Here is a 17842-nt window from a genome sequence, read left to right as displayed (position 1 = left end):
GCCACTTTTAGTCAGATGCATTTGAACTTTCCATATGAGCTCCTCCATGCCATTCTTCTTCCACCTGGTGGAAGATCAAATACCAGTGAAACTATTCAGTATGGAGGAGCCAGCCATAAAATGGAAAGGGTCTCGGTTACTGAGTGACGGCGTGAAGGGGAGCCTCCCCACCAGCCTCACTCTGAGCAATTTTGTGAGCAGAAAATTAATTTCTACTGGACTTCCTTGTGGCTCAGACAGTAAAGCATCTGCCTACAATGCAGGAGACCTGGGTTTGATCCCTGGGTCGGGAAGATCCCCTGGAGAAGGAAATGGCAACCCACTCTAGTATTCTTGCCTGGAAAATCCCATGGATGGAGGAGCGTGGTAGGCTACAGTCCATGGGGTTGCAAAGAGTCGGACACGACTGAGCGACTTCACTTGGTCTTGGTCTTGGTGTTAATCTACTGATATTTTGGAATCTGTTGGTTACTACAGCCTACCTTACCTTAACTAACACAGAGTAAAATACAGTTTCCTGGTCTATACTCCAGACTTGGTCAAACTCTCTGGAAGGAAACCTAAGTATCTACAATTTTTTGTAGATATCCCATGTGATTCTGATATATCTGGTCTTTGACAACAATATACTTAATTCCACATTCCTGTCTAAATCTTTCTGTTGCTGCTGCTGCTGCTGCTAAGTTGCTTCAGTCGTGTCCAACTCTGTGCGACCCCATAGACAGCAGCCCACCAGGCTCCCCTGTCCCTGGGATTCTCCAGGCAAGAACACTGGAGTGGGTTGCCATTTCCTTCTCCAATGCATGAAAGGGAAAAGTGAAAATGAAGTCGCTCAGTCATGTCCGACTCTTCGCGACCCCATGGTCTGCAGCCTACCAGGCTCCTCCGTCCGTGGGATTTTTCCAGGCAAGAGTACTGGAGTGGGGTGCCATTGCCTTCCCCAAAACCCTTCTAGTTAGGTATATTAAGGAGAGGTTTTCCATTTACAGTTTTGCCTGAATTTTAAAAAATGCCATGAATCAACAATGTTTAATGGTTTAGAAAAAGTTTCACTTATGTTGTGATTTGTTTTGAATTCAATCCATTTGATCCAGGGAATTCAAGATGTATTTCTCATGATCAGGAGTCTAGCCTATCTCTTCCTTCCCTGTCTCCTACCACCAATCCATCCATGCATCCACCCATTATATCTATCTCCTGTCTCTTCTACACATCTATATTTGCATTTATCTTTCTACCTATCAGAGCAGAACTTACCCCAAAGTATTTTCCCTCAATTTTATTTTATATATATATAAAATTTTTTCACTGTGTAATTCCTTGGAAATAACATGCAGCAATTAACAAGAGTGAAGCAGCTGTTCATGCATTTGATTATTTTAGAACTGTGACTGATCTCTAGATCTTAAGGCGGAGGGGGAACATTAAGAGATTTTGTACTTTAAAACTGAGATCTTGTTTTCTTACATTATTTCATCCTTTAAAATGTATTTTTTTCTGAATAAAATTGATTATGGAATCTTATCAAACTGATAAGTTTGATCTTTTTATCAAATGCCTTGAATGTTCATAATAGGATGACACCCTTATTTGTTTAGAGGGTAAATGAAGATAGACTTTAATATCCAGATCTACTGCTAATTAGTAGGGAAGCATCATATAAGGATGGCAGGGACTTTACATAAATTAGGTCCTTTAATTCTCTAGAATAATCTTACGAGCTAAATCCTGTGTTTATCCTCATTTCATATGAGGACATTGAGGCATGGAAGCATGAAAGAACATGCCAAAAGTTTCATAGCAAGTAGGGGGTGATATTGGGATATGGACCCATGTAACCTGCCGTCTATGGGGTCGTACAGAGTCGGACATGACTGAAGCAACTTAATAGCAGCAGCAAGCTGGTTTTAGGCTCTGTGCCTTTAACCACTATCCACACTGCCTATTTTAAGAGGCATATGATTTTCCTTGGGGGCTTCCGAAGTGGCTCAGATGGTAAAGAATCTGCCTGCGATGCAGGAGACCAGGGTTCAATCCCTGGGTTGGGAAGATCTCCTGGAGAAGGGTTAGGCTACCCATGCCGGTATTCTTGCCTTTAGAATTCCATGGATAAAGGAGCCTGGCAGGCTGCAGTCCATGGGGTCACAAAGAGTTGGACACAACTGGACAACCAACACTTTCACTTTCATGATTTTCCATACCACTCTATGGGTATGTTAATTTTATTGCTTCATAACAAATTACTACAGATTTCAGAGCTTTAAACAACACATACTTCTTATCTCCCAGTTTCAGTGGTTCAGGAGTACAGATTCAGGTTAGCTGGGTCCTCTGCTTAGGATGTCACAAAGCTACAGTCAAGGTATCAGGCAGGTCTGGAGTCTCATCTGAGTTTCAAGTTCGTCTTCCAAGCTCATCTAATTGTTGGCAGAATTTGTTTCCTTGTAACTCTAAGAACTTATTATGGCAACTAGCTTCTGCAGAGCCAAGAGACTCTCAGACCTCAGTGAAGTCTGAAATCCTCTTTAAAATAGCTTCCAACTGATTAATTCAGGGTCACTGGGTATAATCTCCTTTTTGATGAATTTGTCAGTTAATTTAGGACTTTAATTACATCTGCAAAGTCCCTTCACTCTTGCCATATAATGTAACCTAATCAAAGATGTAACCTAATCATATTTGTAACACCAGGGGCAGAGAGCTTGGGAGTTATCTTAGAATTCTGCTATGACATGGCACAATGAGTATGTCTGATCCCTTTTTCTGTGGGTGAAGGAGATAGGTAAATACCATTATACTTAAACAATGAGATGATATTTCCCTTAGGGCTTGACTCATCAACCTCAGCTTATAAAAATATCAAGGATTTCTTTTAAAAATGTTTATACATAAAATTCTCCTTCTTTAACTCTGTCTAGAACTCTTCCCATTGAAGGAAGGTTGATGGTATAAATAAATTACTCTTTTGAAATTATTATTATAAATTTACTCTGCTGATTAGTTTTCTAGGATATTTCTTAAAATCACCTAATCAATTTAGTCATAAGATCAGTCACTGGGTGAAAATCAAACTCCATGGTGTGGCCAACCAAGATGCCCTCCTATGCTAATCAAACATTCCAAGTTATCCTTATCTCTTATCACTGCCTTCTCCTCCCATCATTTTATTCCAAGTCACTTTTATGCTTCTGGACCTGTACATGATGTACCTATATACAGTTGACACTTGAACAACATGGGTTTGGACTGCATAAGTCCGCTTATATGTGAATTTTTTGTTTTTAGTAAATACGTGCTACAGCACTGCATGATCTGGGATTGGTTGAATCTGTGGATGTGGAATCACAGATATGAAGGGCTGACTATGAAGTTATACTCAAATTTTCAACTGCGCTGAGGGTCGGTGTTCCTAACCTTTGCATTGTTCAAGGGTAAACTGTACCCTTGTACTAAAATTTCCATGCTTAATTTTACCTGGAATGCCCTTTATATCTCACTCCCATCTCCACACCAGTCTGCCAGTAAATTCTCTGTTTCTTCAAGACCTGGCTCATATGTCCCTTCTTTTGTAAAACATTCCCCAGTTCCCAAGCAGAAAAATAAGAGTTGAAGCTATAGAAAAAGGACTTGAGTTCTAAGTCCAGCTGAAAAGTAAAAATGAAGGGTAATACTGATTTGAATACTGAAGAGTCCAGTTTCATTCTGGGTTTAAGTATCTTCTAAAAAATACTTTAGAAGAAAATAAAGTGCTAAACTAAACATATAAATGTGGACTCTTAACATGTGTTCTACCATTGAAGAAGTTGAGTGGTAAAATAATGTCAACTCTGCCTTCTGGGATTTCACTTGCTCTTCTGACTCTCCACTGTGAAAGAAACCCGAGCTCTGTGAGGATTTCATTCTTGTCTGAATGGAAGGATGCTTTAAAGGGGGGGTAGTGCTGAAAGGACAATAAAGTCAACTTTGAGATACTCCTATTATCCAACCTGGAGCCATTGGCAGTAATAAATAATAATTCATAAACAAGTTGAGTTCATGATTTTATGAATTCATAATGATATTCAAAATTGTAAAGGGTAAAGTTCACAAAAGACATTGTAATACAAAAGGAAGTAGATATGCTTAATATTTTATTAATTTTAGGAGAATGGTGGAATTGATGTGAGTTTATTCTTTCTTCTACTGAGTATATGACCCTTTATAAAGCATAGATATGTATTTTTCTTCACTTCTATTTGTAGGCAAGATAAAGAGAGTTGTGAGTAATCCCAGGAGTTCTGATAGAGTAAGAACTATACCAAGAATAAGAAAGATTGTGACAGTAGTATAGGAATATATGTGTAGAAAGAATGTTTTGAAAGAAGATAGATTCACCACATTACTCAAGAGTAAACTCAATCTTTCATTTTCCAGGAAACGAAAACTCTTGAATGATGGTCCAATTATCAAGAGAAGCTAACAAGGCATCATCGATTCTAATAATGCTAATGAATCATGCCAAAATTATTATACTAGTGAAAGGACATACAGTATGTCTTGCTGGCCAGGTAAACTTTTAAGAATGTTTCATTTCAGGAAAATTTGCCTGATTGCCAGTCACAAAAACAATGCAAAAGCTGTAGGCTCATTGAAAAGACCCATTGATTTAATAAGTGCCGTGTGACTCTAAAAAGACAAAGGGAGGTAGGGATGGCAGAAAGATGATCACTGGACTAAGTCTGAACCACTCTGGAGTTTCAGTCAGACCCCAGGTCCTAACTAAGAATTAATTGATCAGTAACCCAGAATTTGCAGATTTAGCTGGTCTGAGATAGTATTTCTTTTCTTGATGGTTAAAAGTTACTTTAACAGTGGAAAGGTATTAACTAATTAGAGAAATATGAATAAATGAGTCAATAGTTTGTAATATGCTAAAGAGGGTACAACCATTACAACTTTAACCATTGAGATAACTTATGTTCTACTTTTCCTGTTATTCTACTTGTCTGCTTTTAGTGTACAATATTATTTACTTATATTTTATTTATTTATTTAGCATATTGCTTATTATCTACCTCACTTTTTCTCATCCTTTTCCATCCTTGCCAAGTAGGAGGGCAAGGGCCATAGTCCACATTTTTAGCCACTTTTGGAGGTTTGATTGACAATCAGAATTTGTAGATATTTAATATATACAGCTTAATGTGTTAGGATAAGTATACCCCTGTGAGACCTTCCCCACAGTTAGTGCTGTAAACTTATCCATCGTCTCCTAAACCTTCCTTGTCTGTTTTGATCACCTCTGCTGTATCTGAAAATCCCAGATAAAACACATCACACAGTAGAGGTTCACCACATGTTTATTAAATAAACAAAACTGTTGTCTTTTTATAGTTTTTATCTTTATGTAAGTTGTTTTAAGGTTTTGAGTCACTTAGAAAAAATTAACATATTTAGACTAATGTCTAGCATTCCAAAGACCCATGTGGACTCAGTGATACATCATTTTTGGAGGAAACCAGACTACTTATGGAGGAGCCAGAGGGCTCTGGTATGCCTTGCCCTTTCTGCCATGTGATTACATCCGCCCAGCCTTTCTACCTTTAGAAAGAGCAGGGGAAGAGAGAGGAAGCTGGAAAAATTAAACATTTATCCAAGGAAAAATGCATATGGAAGAGTCCATTTTAAAAAGGAGTGACTTTAATATCTAACATTGGCAAATTTGAAAGTGTTTTCCACCCCATGGTACCAAGTAATGTGGATGTTTATGAGGAAGAGTAGATCTGTGATAGAAAATGAAGAAGCTGAATTTTCTTCATATACCTAAGAAGTTGAAGTTTCTGTCTCTGCTACTTGTGGGGCATATTCAAGCCCCGCCAGGTGTGAGGGGGATGACCTCAGTCTCAATCTGATTCTATAGAGTGGGATGATTTCCAATACACCCCAGCCTCCTATCCTCAGGTGTGAGCAAAGCTTGACTGTCCTACAAATTGGCCCTGGAGAAGGAAATGGCAACCCACTCCAGTATTCTTGCCTGAAAAATTCCATGGACAGAGGAACCTGATGGGCTACAGTCCATGGACTTGCAAAGACTCGGACACAACTGAGCGACTTCACTTTCTTTCACTTTCCTACAAATTGGCGCTATATGTAAACTAGCATAGCCTTAGATATTGCTGAAAATGATGGACAGGGAAGCCTGACAAAATGCAGTCCATGGGGTCTCAAGGGGTTGAACACGACTGAGCGACTGAACTGAACTGATTGGAGCAAGGGAGTCATTTAAGTCTGGAAAAGGAAGAATTCTATCTGACCCAAGTTGAGGAAGGGGAGAATGTGATAGGGGATCCTTGAGGGGCACATACATACAGAAAGGAGTAACTGGGGGTGGGAAAGTGAACTCTGCTATGCTCATGACATGGTCTTTTTCTCCATGTTTTTTCCTGTATGAATTCACGGAAGTTAGGTGCTCAGTGTAGAATAATAGGATCAACTTCTATGGGATCACACCAAGCAGCTCCTGGAAGATGGCTCAGAGCCCAGTGCATGCAGGTTTTTCTTTTGAAGCTCATTCAACTCTATTAAATAATAATTTGGTTCCCAAAGGTATCACAGCATAAGAACAGTCAGAATTGGCTGATTTAAAAGATGATTTTCATCAATTAGGCATAACTGGGGCTCAACAACACCCATACCTAAAGAAACAAAACCTAAATATTATAATAGAATACATCAAAAAAGCTGTAGGTGAGGAAGTAGAAATAAAATAATGAGCTATATTAGACAAAAAATAGACTTTAATAATTTTAAGACAATGCAGAACATTTTTATAATACAATTATTTCTGGAACTATTCCGAAAAGTAAAAGAGAAACTGCAATTATTACAGACATACTAGAATAATGTAAATAAACATTCTAAACAATGTTCCTCCTTCCCAATTAGCTCTTAAAATCCAGAATAATTGCACAATGTTTTGGCCAGATTATGAAGATGATTTTCTCAGCTCTCTAGTTTACTGTTACCAGTTTAGAGAGATTTGGAAGTAGTCTGAGGAAACATGCTGGTATTTCCTGCTGTACAAATGCAGTATTAGTCGTGATCATCCTCAAACCAATGAAGACCATTTGGATGTAGAAATATCAAGTTGATTCTAAATAATATGTATAGTTTCTCTCAAAATTCCTCATTTATGAAATGAAAATTAGAGATTTTTATTCATTAGGGAGCCATGTAAGGTGCCATGTCATGCAGAGGATAAGGATAGACCAATTGTGTTCAGTTCCAAGCCTAATTCAAGCCATTGCAGCAAAACTAGTTAAAATAATTTCTTTAAACCACGCAAATCAGTAATTCACCACCTCTTCCATGTACACATTCTATCACAGGAAAAAAAAAAAAAAACCACATTGTGACTCAAGTGAGAAAGAAAATAGAAATGAGAAAGGGGTAGTTGGAAGAAGGATGGTAGAAGGAACAGCAGAAATTTGAATTGTTTTACTTTACACACAGTTTTTATTCTTAAGATGAAAATACCCTCCATTTGTGAGGAGATCTCATTGGCCTAAGGTCAGTAATCCAGTGCTGTGCTGGTTCCTGCCTGTGCACACGCACTCTCTCATCATTCCTCCTCGACCAAATGTGCACTTGCTGATTGGAGTGAGGGAGGTGGTCCTGGTTTAGGGAGATGTTCACTGATCTATATGCAAATTGAATTCAAGACCTTGGCCTCATTGATTCAGGACTAGCTCATTCCTCATTTTCTGGATAGCGATTGCATTAATCAGACAATATTTTTCTCAAACGTCACCAGGAGAGGAAGCATCACAATTTATCACTGCCAGCCTATATCAATGTTTAATTGAATGTTTAACCTAAATCAATAATTAATTAATAAACGTATGTAGGTGAACATTGTTGAGAAGGTGTTTGGGGATTTCATTCTTATAAAACATGACAGTTTTCCTCTCTTAACTTCTTCCTGTCCTCATTTGTACATATCTTATTTGTTTTCGGAATAAATTCGTTTTTGAAAGTAGCTACCCAGAGATCTCAAACTGTAAAATTAGAGAATCTCCAAAGCACGAGTTTGGTTTTTTTTCCCTGTTTCTTAATGTCTTTTGCCCTCTAGTGGTAAAATCAGGGGACTTTCTGTATTTTCATTTGAATCGTCCAAAGCAAAACATTTCATTAAAATAGAATACAGAAAGCATTCATCATAATTAGCTATTTATTGGAAATAAAGTGCTTCAGTATAGTTTATTCGATACTAAGAATGTGAAGTAACCATAGAATAATAAAGAATATTGTGGTTGGCAAAATTGGCCTAACCTTTCTAGAGCCTTTATCTTATTTCCATTTCTCCACCTTCACTTTTTAAAATGAAAACTTCATAATTGCACAAGTACTTACTGCATACGAGCCAAGTCTTCTTTGCTGCTAAATTACGTCTAATACCTTGCCCAGAAATGGAGTTCCCTGAAATCTGTTTCCTTGAACAATATACACAAAATTAGACTGTAAGAAACTCAATATCCACTGGGGTTGAATTATCACTAGAACTTAATTTACAGAAAAATTACATCATTACCTGGATCATATCCTCTAAAAATATGAGCAATAGTTGGAAAATTAAAATACTGAGTCAGAGAGAGGGAACATACTGATCGGGGGGAGCATTTATGTAAAGAATGTATCTTTCCATGTACATATTTTAGCTTTTCATAAAGTAAAATGTATATTTAATGTTTTTGTTTTGAGAAGAAAATATTGTTTTATTTGAAGAGGGTGTAAACTGTCCCTTTTAAAACAAACTTTTGTAACCATAGATGACAGAGTTTTTAAATACCTTTTTATTCTTTTCAGTAGTTTTAATTTTTAAACTTTTTACTTTGAAATAATTTCAGGCTGATAAAAAGTTGAAAAAAAGTATAAAATGCAGTACAAAATTCCCATATGGTCTTTAGCCAGGTTTCTCAAATGTTAATAACTTACTTAACTATGTACAATTTTCAAAATTAGGAAATTAGCATTGATACTATGCTATTAATTAACCTATAAGCCATCATTCAGCTTTTGACAATTATCTCTAATGCTCTATGATCCTCATTCCAGATTATGATTAAATTCATAATGATTGTATTCATATTATATATATGTGATAAGAATACCACAGAAGTGATATTATGAGCTTCTCAATGTATCATACAGGGAGTCCATGATGTTGATAGATCCTATTATTGATGATGTTAACTTTAATCAGTTGGTTAAGGTAAGTGTTTGCAGGATTTCTCCACTGTAAACTAATCCTTTTCCCCTTCATACTTAATTAGTGTCTTATAAAGAGATACTTAGGAGAAAGCAATGGCACTCCACTCCAGTCTTGCCTGGAAAATCCCATGGGCGGAGGAGCCTGGTGGGCTGCAGTCCATGGGGTCGCTAAGAGTCGGACACGACTGAGCGACTTCACTTTCACTTTCATGCATTGGAGAAGGAAATGGCAACCCACTCCAGTGTTCTTGCCTGGAGAATCCCAGGGACGGGGGAGCCTGGTGGGCTGCCGTCTATGGGGTCACACAGAGTTGGACACGACTGAAGTGACTTAGCAAAGAGATACTTTAAGACTGTAAATATACTGTTTCTTATTCTGTACTGGCCCACTATTTGCTGATCAGTGATTTTTACATGTTCATTATTTTCTGAACATTTATTAATTAGAATTCCATAAAGAGTGCATTCCCTTCTTTACTATTTATTGATTATTTAATTATTTATGTATATTGGTATGGAGCTTGGATATTTATTTTACTCTATATGTTATAATTCATTGCTATCATTATTTATTTTATTCTTTAAATTGGCCCAGATTTGATCATTGGAAGCCTCTTCCAGTTGACTTCTGTGTCCTTTCAACATGTGTCTATTGTTGTTGTTGTTATTTTGAGTACTTAGACCATAAAGTGTCTGCCTACAATGCAGAAGACCCAGGTTCAATCCCTGGGTTGGGAAGATCTGGAGAAGGAAATGGCAACCCACTCCAGTATTCTTGCCTGGAAAATCCCATGGATGGAGGAGCCTGTTAGGCTACAGTCCATGGGGTCTCAAAGAGTCGGACACGACTGAGTGACTTCACTTTCACTTTCTTTTTCTTTCTTGTATCTCAAGGTTTTCCAAGCTAATTTTATGCTTTTCCTGCCCTAGCCTTGGGATCAGTCATTTCTCCAAGAATCCTTATTTTGTTTTGTTTGTTTTTAAAATTAGAGAATGGTGTCTGGAAATCAAACTCTCTTTGCTGTATGCATTCTTTGCTGTTGGTATCATTGATTCTAGGCCCTTTCAGCAAACAAAGCCAGAAATATCTTTGTATGTGTAAACATGCACACATATGCATCATCTAAACATGCACATATATGCATCATCTAAATCTATGTATCCATGTGTGATTCTATCAATCATCTACCATCATCACGAGTTTTTACATTTAATCCAATCCGACACCCCAGGGTTTATTCTAGCCTTCCTCTTTTCCTCATTTGTAACCCCTTTCTCTGACAGTAAGAAATCTGGAAAAAAAAAAAAAAGAAATCTGCCTCTCATCACTCAGAGTTTACTTACTTATCTTAACAATCCTAAAATGTACATGAGTTCATTTCAGAATTACTAACTCATGCCATTTTGGTAAATGAAGGAACTTACTAATAGTGTATGATGTTTGTAGATGTTTCCTTTTGCCTTTTGTCTTTAATCTCAGAGTGTATCATCCAGATAGTGATTTTCAAACATTTATTTCAGTTTGTTGTTTTCTCTTCCACTCCTTTCAGTGTAGTCTGTAATAGAGTTAGGCTCATCTGTTATTGTTTGTATTATATTTTGGGTTCTTCCCTCGTTCTGCTTGACTTGAATCATGTATTTATACTGTCATGGTTTCTGAAAGTCAGAATGGCACAGTGTCGTACCCAGAGAACTGCTCCTTCTCTGCCTCCATAATGTCTGTACTCAGGACCTCTCTCCCTTATCCCTTATCTTATTAGATTCTGGGTTATCTTTTCTATGTTTCTTTTGGCACAAACAAGCAGATAAATGTTTGTTTTATTTCTCTTTTCTCTCATGAAAGGTGACACACAAAAGGCACTCTTTTGCACTTTTTTTTGGGGGGGGGGTGTCTTTTTTAACTTAATGTATCTTGGAAAACAATCCATGTTAGTTCATAGAAATCCTTTTTTACTTTTGTCTGTTACACAACTGTTCACATGTACATAACTTATTTAACCACTCTCCTGTATTTAGATAATTACATTGTTCCCAATATTTTGTAACATCAGTGTTGAGGTCAGTAACTCGTTGCAAGTGTATTTTTGGATTATTGGAGGTATATCAGGGTAAATTCCCCAAAGTAGATTTGCTGAGTTGAAGGGTCAATAGTTATGTGATTTTCTTAGGTATTGCCAAATTTCCCTCTGAGAATGCTGTACCAGTTTATGTATGATAATGCCTGTATCCCTACAGACTGTGTTGTCATATTTTTAATTGTAACTAGTCTGATAACAATGTCTCAGTATAGTTTTAATTTGTATTTCTGTAATTATTAGTGTGGCTGAACATCTTTTTCTATCTTTAAAGGTCATTTTTATAACTCTTTTTGCGAATTGTCTGTTTATGTCTTTTCTCATTTTAATGGATAAAATTTTTTTCTCTCAGTTTTAAGAGTTCTTTATCATCAGTGCTTGTACTTTATCTGTAGTTTAGTCTATGTTGTAAACATTTTTCCAAGTTTTTTAGTTGTGTTTGACTTTATTTTTTTATCATGCAGAAAAAATTATTTCATATAGCCATTTATCAGTTTGTTTTAATTGCCTCTGAATATTGAGTCATAGTTAAGAAATCTTTTCCTACACCAAGGCTAAAAGAGGAATTCACCAATGTTTTCTTCTAGCACATAAAATTTCAAAAAATTAGATCCCTATTCCTTTTGGAGTTTATACTTATACATGGTATAAAATGTAGAGCTAAATTTGTTTTATTCCAAATGATTATTCTGCTGTCCCAGAATAATCTATTAAAATTACATATTCTCCTAGTAATTTGGGATGCCACCTTATCATATACTAAATTTCCATATGCACTTGGGCTTATTTCTTGGCTTTCTGATCTACTCTCTTTGCTTGTCTATTCATGTGTCAGTGTCACACTGTTTTAATGAGATGACTTTATAGATTGTTTTATAACTGAGCTAGACCTTCCTCCTTGCCTTTTCTTTTTAATGTCTTTTTGACTATTCTTACATGGGTTCGTTTTTCCACGTGATTTTTTAAATATTAATTTGTCTGCAATAGTGGTAAAGAACTTGCCTGCCAATGCAGGAGATGTAATAGGCACAAGTTTGATCTCTGGGTGGGGAAGATACCCTGGAGGAGGAAATGGCAACCCACTCCAGTATTCTTGCATGAAGAATCCCATGGACAGAGGAGCCTTGCAGGCTACAGTCTGTAGGGCTGCAAAGAGTCAGACATGACTGAAGTGACTTACCACACATGCATCTCCATAAAAACGTTTGTTCATGTTTTTGTTGGGTTTGTGTTAAATTTTTCATTAACTTAGGTAATTGACAGTTTATGATGTTGAATCCTAAAAAACTGGGAGTGTCTTTCATTTGTTCAAGTCTCTTTTCATAGCTTTCAGGAAGTCTATGTCTTTTTATACCTTTCATTTAAAGTTTATTGCGAAGTGTTTAATCTTTTTCTTATTGTAAATTGTAATTTTTATATGTCTTCTAACTAGTTATAAATAATATATCTGTAAAATAATTTTTGTATATAATGCTTTTGTTCTGCTACCTTTAATTTATTTTATCATTTTAGTTAGTACCTTTTCTTGACTTGAACCAGAAATAAATTTTTATCATGTTAATAAGCCTTTGAGATTTGGTTCATTTATTTATTTGTTAACCAATTCTAATACAAGACAGATATAATTTTATTCCCATATTAAAATAAAGAAGCTGAGACCAGAGATAGAGACAGATGAACCTAAGGTCACAGAGAGCAATGGGCAAAACTAGCTTTTTAATCAAGATTCTGTGCTTTTAACCACTGCATAATATTTTCTCCTCAAGGGTGGACTCCCCAAATGTCTCCTTTTAGTTTCACTCAATTCTGTGAACACAGAAGACTATACAAGATTTTGTAACTAAAAAAGCCATAAAAGCTCAGCCCTGGTCTACCTTCCAACGTGTTCCCAGCATGCAACCAGTGTGATCTTTCAAAAATGAAAATAGTTTATGCCATCCCCCTTCCTTAAATCTTTCAGTGCATGGATGTTGGTCTCAGGATAGAGACAGAGCTCTTTTGCATGACCTCTGCTTTACTCTCCACACTCAGCGTCACCCCGTGTTTGCCACACGGGTGCTGTAGCCACAGTGAAGCACCTGCAGAACTCGTCCTCCTGCATCCCATTTAGACAGCATCTCCTCTGGGATGTCCGTCCTGATCCCTGTGTTGTATATCCCTTCCAGCCTTCTTAGTGCCTCATGCTAACCTTGGCCACATTGCTTTTTAAGCACTTATTTATTGACTCTCTTAAAAGCTCTTGAAGGCACAGACTATGTCATTTAGATTCCAGATTGTACCATCCCTCAAGCACTTAATATGTATTGCTGAGTGAGTGAAAGAATAAATAAATATTGTTTTATAACTCCAAAAAAATTACTGCATACTCATATATATACTTTAGAACATGTTATTTCCTGAATGGGCAATGATTTGCTTAATATCCTCAGGATTGTCAGCATCATGGACTGTCATGAACTTTTCAAGCTTTAAAGAGAAGCCTCAAATCAGTTATCTATGTTTTTTTTTTTTAAGAAAATAATTAACTGACATTTTTTCTTACCATTTACTTTCTTTTCTGTATGGGAATGATTTGAAGTTGTCATCGGGATGAGTATTTCCCAGCCTTTTATAAAATGCAAATCTGAAAATCTTCTTTGCAAATCTGACTGCCATTTCTAAAAGGCATCACTTTCTGTCAAAAGTCTTGTCCCTCTCTGGCAATCAGTGTTTAACAAGTACCAGATGTATTCTCTGAACTATTTTTATTGGAATTTGGTAGTAATAGGAGGTGTTATTTATTGAGGTATTATTTATGTCTGTTAGACATAAGCATATTATATACAGATTTTTTATGAAGCAGATTTAGTTTCACCATTTTACACTTAAAGAAACTGAGGCATACAGAAGTTATGTAACTTTCCCTTGTACCTTAGACACAATTAGTAATAAAAGGAACTTATATTGACCTTTAGAGGAGCAGAAACAGAGTACCTATTAAATTGTCACAGACCACTTCCTTTATCTATATTTCACTCTACTATACCTCCTGGAACATGTAGTGTTGTTTGTGTGCTGTATGTATGTCTGTTTTATCTCCTAAATAAGATCCTAAGATTCTTCTTTTGAGGAAGTGCCTTATTTCTTTAGGCTCCACAACTTCTAGCATAGTGCTAGACACTATTTAATAAGTGTTATCACTTCATAAATATGTGCTTTAATTCTTCCCCTGGTCTTAGGAAATTGTATATAGGGGTTTTAACAAGTTAGGGTAAAGCATATATTTTCCTTTAAATCTCAAAATTTGTTGATCCAATAAATGAATTTATGATTGAAGAGATCCCAATGACATCACTCATCTGCTGTCCCTCTTTCCCTACCAGATGGGTATAGTGATGTTTTGAAGTATACTAATGAAACTGGGTGGCCTGCAGCCTATTTGCTTTGCATCAACACTAGTTAAGACAGCATTTACTTAACTCATTCTCTTTCCTAGCTTCCTCTCTTGAGAGCCAGGACACTCTCAGGGTGGGGTAGGAAGTTTGTTGTCACTGTATGAAGGTGTAGCCAAGCCTCAAGGACATCCTCTACTCAGCTGTGTACTCCAGTTCTCCTGTAATGATGAGTACCTTTCCCAGCTGAAATGTCTCCCTGTGCTTGGGAAGTTAAAAATATTCTTTCATGCCACAATGGATGGGGTTTTGGAGGTCATGGTGGTGCCAGTCATCAACTACAAGAAAATAACATTACCAAGACCCTCCGTCTTTCATGCAAATAGATGCCAGCAAGCTACCAGACTTGCCTATACATGTCTGAATTTACTGAATGTATGTTTACAAATCATATGTGAAAAGTTACAATTCCATTATTATTCTCTCAAACTAACATTAAAATCAAGAAACCTAAAAGGAAAATGATTGTGTATATTAAATTTCTTCATCAAAGCTTCTATTGTAAGATAAAGTCTTCCTAGGAGAATTCCCTGGTGATCCAGTGGTTAGGATTCTGTGCTTTCACTGCTGAGGGCACAGGTTCAACCCCTGGTTGGGGAACTAAAATCCCACAAGCTTCACTGTGAGGCCAAAAAAATAAAATCTTCCTAGAATTTTGTTATATTATCCTTTTTACTAATAAGTGCTTTTTGTTCTAATCATTTTGGATTACAGAAATAATACATGTTCATGATAGAACTATTGAAAAGCATAACTATATTTTAAGTATTTAATAATTCACAATATCTTCACTCATTGTTAATAGTTTGGTATCTTTTCTTTGTCTAAGTAACTACCTGGATAAATAGACTTCAAAATGGAGACATAACTAATGTTGATATGCATATATAGATCTGTAGTTTATTTCCACTGACTGAACTCATGAACATTTTTCAGATCACTTAAGATTCTTCAGTGACCTTTTAAGAAAGCTTTATGATGTTGTGTAACTACATTATGTTCCATTTAATGATATGACAAAGATTTTTTGATGCTTTCACTGAGATGAACACCAGATTGCTCTTCCAAATCTTATCTGAATAGGAGAGAAAAGTACACCATGAACTGCATAAGACAGGGAGATTTTCTAAAAAAAGAAAAACCTTCATCTGCCCAATAAAACCCTGGAATTAAAAAATAAGGAAAAATAAATCCTTTTTTTATAAAAGACCCCAGAACGTAGTTGCTTATCTGAGCTTCATCAAAGTGATGCAAGTCCAGTGGAGTCCTATTTGTGTCTGAAACCCCTCACCATGGTACACGGGCAAGAAAATGACTAGAGGATATCTTTGTCAGGTTTTCAGCTAATTCATTTTCTTAGGCCAAGCTGCAAATATCACAGATACAAACCTACATGCGGTATTCTGGCTGTTTGTGGTGGTTATCAACTAGTGGGGAGACTAAAGGAAAAGAAAATTAGGAAGCCAAGTGATGTTTTCTAAGCCTTAAAACTGACAGAGAGAGATTGCCTCTACTTACACAAACAATTTACCTTTTCTTTTTTACTGTGAGAAGCAAACACTTGCTTTGAGATATATTTACCCAGAGAAAAATGGTGACTAATTTGTCAACCAAAATATCATGAACTAAAAGGAATTAGATTAGTCCTAAAAGAAGTTAGATGGGGGGATGTAGCAAGAGGAATAAAAGAAAAACTTCACTTTGATATTCTGTAAAATGCAGCATACAAGGCTTTTATAGCCTGGAAATGCAAATAAAATCTTACATACTATTGTATACTTGTTGATGGTCTTTCTAGTAGTCATGTACCAGTGGTAAAGCTGGACAATAAAGAGGGCAGAGCACTGAAGAACTGATGCTTTTAAACTGTGGTGTTGGAGAAGACTCTTAAGAGTCCCTTGGAAAGCAAGAAGATCAAACCAGTCAATCTTTAGGAAATCACCCTGAATACTCTTTGGAAGGACTGATGCTGAAGCTGAAGCTCCAGTACTTTGACCACCTGATGCAAACAGCAAAGACCCTGATACTGGGAAAGATTAAAAGCAGAAGGAGAAGAGGGCAAAAGAGTATGAGATGGTTGGATGGCATCACCAATTCAATGGACATAAACTTTGGCAATCTCTAAGAGATGGTGAGGGACAGAAAAGCCTGGGGTGCTGCACTTCATGGGCTTGCAAAGAGTCAGACATGACTTGGTGACTGAACAACAGCAAAACCTATTAAATTGAAAAGGTTTAAAATACTTCATATAGACATGGATGTGGACATATGGAAACGCAAACTTCCGAGGAAACGCAGACCAGTTGTATAAGTTATATAACAACTTAAAAAGCTAAAAGTATATATGCCATCCAGTGGAGTTCAGGGAAAGCCAGAGATAAAATAAGGTATTTTTTTGTTTGCTTTATAGTTTAACTTAATGAGTTACTTCAAGGTTAAATGTCTTGCATCGTTTCTAAGACTTAGGAGAGAGATTCTGGATCATAGGTGTACAAGGGCAGGACAATGGGAAAATTTATCTTCTGCATACGTAATAAAGGGGCACATTGTCAGTAGTGAATGTAAAAACAGAAATATAACCAACTAAAAGCCAGTCTTCTTTCTTATTATCACCATAAAACAATAGTCCTTGAAAAAGTTTTTTGTTTGTCTGAGTTCTTTACAATTGCTGTGATTATTACACATTTTAAAACTACTTATCCTTTGATTATCATGTTTCCTATGTGGAAATTAATTCAGGGAATTTTCAGTTATACATTCAATCCCTAGCAGTCATGGACCCAGATACATTATATATCAGGGGATAATGAAATTGAAGGGAGGTTTTCTAGAACAGGATAGATTTCACCGAATTGGTAGGTGAAGGGAAGGAGCCAGTGGAAAGGGACGGATGGAAGAGCAGGGGTGTATATAGTTAATGCATCAGAGTCTATAGGCTTCTGTAGTTGTGGCTCCCTTTGCTTCACACTCTTGAGTGACTCTGGACCTTATCGTGACTTTGCTTGACCAATAGGACGATAACCCTTGTAATGGAGAAAAGAGACTTGTAAAGTGCTTGTCCACAGGAGCTTGCTCTATTTTGTGGCC

The sequence above is a fragment of the Bubalus kerabau genome, chromosome 1, assembly GCF_029407905.1.
Source record: "Bubalus kerabau isolate K-KA32 ecotype Philippines breed swamp buffalo chromosome 1, PCC_UOA_SB_1v2, whole genome shotgun sequence".
In the NCBI taxonomy this organism is placed as follows: domain Eukaryota; kingdom Metazoa; phylum Chordata; class Mammalia; order Artiodactyla; family Bovidae; genus Bubalus; species Bubalus kerabau.
This window is presented reverse-complemented; position numbering follows the sequence as displayed.